Source organism: Cetorhinus maximus, chromosome 2 (genome assembly GCF_964194155.1).
Source record: "Cetorhinus maximus chromosome 2, sCetMax3.hap1.1, whole genome shotgun sequence".
Lineage (NCBI taxonomy): Eukaryota > Metazoa > Chordata > Chondrichthyes > Lamniformes > Cetorhinidae > Cetorhinus > Cetorhinus maximus.
The window spans coordinates 134,609,239-134,613,688 of NC_135880.1; the positions used below are offsets into that span (position 1 = coordinate 134,609,239).

At 45.9% G+C, this 4,450-nt stretch overlaps 1 non-coding gene across 1 annotated transcript; it reads left to right on the forward strand.

Moving 5' to 3' along the window:
• Positions 1-3,135: 3,135 nt before the first annotated feature.
• Positions 3,136-3,277, forward strand: LOC144671825 (U4 spliceosomal RNA). The gene has a single exon (XR_013574021.1). It is a non-coding gene; the product is annotated as a U4 spliceosomal RNA (small nuclear RNA).
• The last annotated feature ends 1,173 nt before the right edge of the window (positions 3,278-4,450 follow it).

Below are 4,450 nucleotides of genomic sequence, written 5' to 3' on the forward strand. Positions count from 1 at the left end.
GGGGGGAGGGGTCAAAAAATTGTGTGGAGTGGCATGGATGTCTGACGCCATGATGCTATGCCCAGATTTTACCCACAGTGGAATATGAACAACCTGTGTTTTTGGAAAAAACAGCAATTGAGAGCTAGTTAAGGTAACTAAACATCCAATTGAATGGGTATTTTACAGGCCCACTTGAATTTTCTGGCATGCATGGGTCCATGGGGAGTCAGAACCCTGATAGGTATATCAGAGCAGCAATGTGGTGGCAGCTGAGGTCATTCCAGCATTCACCTTTACAGAAAAGGCTAAGGCAGTGCAGCCAGAGCATATTGTATCACGGAGGGGGAGCTAAAGTGCCAGTGGTCAAGCCTCCATCATGCCACCTGGCTGCTGGAACATGGGGCAGAATTTTATGGCAGTGGGATTTTACATTCCCGCTACAGTCAATGGGGATTTATAACGGCCCGCCGCATTTTACAGCCCCGTCCCCGCCGAAATGGGGCCGTAAAATTCTGCCCCATGGGTTTATTGAGAGGGGATTGAGAGCAGTGGGGTGGGGTCTTTGGAGGAATCATCTGGAAGAGTGTCCCTTGAGGCTGGCAGTGCCCACCTGCTATGGGCATTGTCCACTGAGGATGCTGGTCCTCCAGTGAGGAGGAGAACCAGAGAGGGAGGGAGGTGCAGACACAGGAATCCAGACAGCAGCAACCGCATGGCCATCTGCAGGGGCAAACTTGGAATGGAGAGCAACAGAAGGCATCAGAGGGGACTGTGGTGACTGATGCCCTATTCAGGAGGGCCAGCCAATACATCCATTATTACACTGATGCCAGAGGATTGAGGGACATTTTGGGATTCCCCCAAGTGCAAGTTGTGATAGACTGCACACATGTAGCCACCAAAGCTCCAAAAGGCCAGTCAGTGACCTTCAGTAAAAGGTAGGCCTTCCATTGCATTAACATGCAACTTGTCTGCAACCATCACCAGTGGAACTGCAGGTGTGTGCTCAGTCCCTGGAAAGAACCAGGAAACTCAAGCACTTGCAGGCGATGAGCCTTTGACTCCCCCACCACATGCCTTCAAGGTTGAGTTCTTGGTGACAAAAGCTATCCATTAAAGAGATAGCTACTGACTCCAGTGAGGGACCCTTGGACAGAAACAGAGGAGAAATACATCACCAGCCACATGGCGACCTGAACGCCCATTTGAGCCAACCATAGGTCTATGAACTTTGTGCACAGCGTGGACTTTGCATTACCAACACCTTTTTCCAGGGTAGACATCGGCACAAGGCAGCATGATGCCATCTGAGATCTGGCCACTGGCACCAACTTGACCTGATAATCACCAGACGACGTGATCTCTTTAGTGTTCTTCACACCCGCATCTATCATGGTGCGGATTACAATGCTGATCACTCACTTGTCAGTAGCTGGTCAAGGTACAACTACAGGAAATACACAATGGCATTCTGCGCATCAACATTCCGTGCATGAGGGATGACGACAACTATCAGAAGCTCTCAGAAGCTCTCAGGCAGATCCTTCCACCTAAGGGCTCACCAGATAATGCCAATGGAGCATGGAAGTCTCCAAGGTCAATAATCTATGAAGATACAGTAACTACACTTGGCAAAGGAAGAAACAGGAACAAAGATTAGTTTGAGACTCACTTTGCAGAAAGGACTCTTCTCACTGAAGTGAAGAGTGTACCTGGTTTCCAACCTGTCTCCTAACCCTAACCCACATGATAATCTCATGCTAGGCAAGGCAGTTGTGCAGAAGGCAGCAAGGTACCATGTTAACAAATATTGGATCAATCAACACAAAGAAATACAAACTGCTAGTGGCAGTGGTAACCTTCGCGCTATATATGACAGTATCAAAAGAACACTTGGCCTCAACATCATCAAAGTTGCTCTTTTCAAATGCACAGATGCGGACTACACATTGAGACCAACAAGCAAAAGGCCCACTGGATAGAGCACTACTCTGAGCTACAGTCATGGGGGATGGATATCTCTCCATCTGTGTTTGATGGTCTTGCAGCAGCTACCTGTCATGCATGATCTTGATGCAGAATCCTCATTACTTGAGCTCAAAATGGTCATTGGTTCCCTAGCAGCAAGGAAAGAACCTGGAAGGGGCATAATACCAACTCAGCAATTCCAGTACAGAAAGCCCCACCTGCTGTCATACCTCCATGACCTGCACCTGCTCTGCTGGAGAGAAGATTCTGTCCCACAGGAGATTCACAACACAAACATTATCATGTTATACAAGAACAAAGGGGATTGAAGGGATTGCAACTATCGGGGCATCTCACTCCTCAGCGCCACTGGGAAGGCCTTTGCCTGAGTCATTCTAACAAAGCTGCATCGACTAACTAACAGAAAATGCACGGAGGATAATGTGGCTTCAGGGCAGGCAGATCCATGGGAGACATGATCTTCTCCATATGTCAGCTTCAAGAGAAGTACAGAGCCCAGCAATCACCACTCTGCCTTGTTTTTGTGGATCTCACAAATACATTGACACCGTGAGCAGGGCAGGCCTCTACCGGATACTAGAGAAAATTGGCAGTCCTTCAAGCCCTTGTCGTCTCATACTCTCCGTCCATGACAACATGCATGGCACCATTCAGTTCAACGACTCTGATCTGACAGTTTTGAGATCAAGATCCTACTCCAAGTAGGGTCAAGCTGCCAGGTTTAAATTTCAAACGATGTTTGGCAGTTAAATGTCAGCCACCATCAGTGGTGCATACTCCACAGCAACACCACTTGCTAGCTAATCAGCACTCTCTGCTCATACAGTATAAATTGTTGTTTTCCCCTTATATCGGCATTTTTGCGAGTGTTCTGATGAGTGCAAGATGAAAAGCTTAGACATGTCTCTTTTTTTCAGCAATATCGAAGTCTATCTTCTTTCTTCTTATTTCATATTGCGTGTCTTACTACTGAAAGTTGCTGCTTATTAACCCTTGCTGGCCACTACCTCTATGCATGATAAATAGTAACCCTTAGTTCTGATTGGCCCAAGCAACACATGATCAGTCCCTGATTGGTTAAGTGGTGCATGATCAAATGTCTGATTGTTCTCTTAAGGGTAATGGTCACCTTGCTGGTGTCACTTCACATTAACTCCTAACTGGTTCCCTAAGATGTCAGTCACATCGTAGCCGATGAGGTTTAACCGAGGTGCGATTATTGCTTATTGAAAACTTTTCCCAATACCCCGCTATGACGACTTGAAATATAGTCGGCAATGGCAATTTTTGATAGTCTCTGCGGAGAAAAAAAGATGTCAGTCACTTGTGGGACCATCCTTTTCTTTATAGTTTTTCCCAGTTATTTTAGTTTATAGCTTTCCACTAAGATAACAAGGCACCATAAGGTAATTTGTATGTCTGCTTGTTTGTGATAACAGGATGTGTGGTGTCACTTCCTAATGATTAATGCTTGGGCTCATCGTCCCAAAATACCTGATACATCTTAGCTGATCTGGAAAGTTCAAACACATGTATACAACTTCTTAGTACCTGCTGATGCCTGAAGCAAGTTATTTTAAAAAACCTAAAAGTCCAAGAGGTACACAATCTTAAACAAATGCAGTAATTACAAAATTACTGTGGTACATGTAGGGCAGAATTTTTAGCTCGGCGGGTGGGTGTGCGCCCGACCTGATCTGGTGGGAAATCATGCGAGATGACGTCAGGCGAGCGTCCTGATGTCAACTTGCACTCACGCGATATTTCGGTCGGTGGGCATGTGCAAAAGTCGGAAGCATGCCCACCAACAATTATGAGGCCAATTAAGGTCATTAGCAGCGCAATTGTCTTTAATTTTACGTCCAACCCTACTATTGGCGGACGGGCGGATTGACCAGGCGGACTTTGCATTTTTCATGAAACCTCATCCAAGGGCGGGATGAAGTTTCTGTTACTAAATGAAAGAAAAATAAAAATCTATGGACAGTACTTTTATCATAAATATATTCAGATGACTGACTGTGATGCTTGGACATTTTTTTCCTGATTTAAAAAATTTTATTTAATGCTTTTCAACTCTCTGCCTTCAGGGAGCTTTCTGTCAGCGCTTGCCCTCCTTCTGCCCCCACCCCAACAGCGCTGAGCTTCTCAGCGTGCGCTTCACGCTGGCTGGCCGTTAATTGGCCCACCAGCGTGAAATCACGGGTCGTGGCCAATTGCGGTCGGCGGTCCTTTCCCCAGCCAATCCCGGACCCGCTGATCGCGACTGCCCGCCGACCTAACAATTCTGCCCATAAAATCAGTGCACAGGGATGATTGGTGTGTTAAAGTTGAGTTAGCAAGATAGATCATAATACATTACATGTTCATAAGGGATAAAAATCGCAAAAACTACATAACTACAACATTAATTACAGAACCTTATAATAAAAACCACAGTGATGCATAAATCTGTTGTGTACTTTGAAGGAAAGTGACT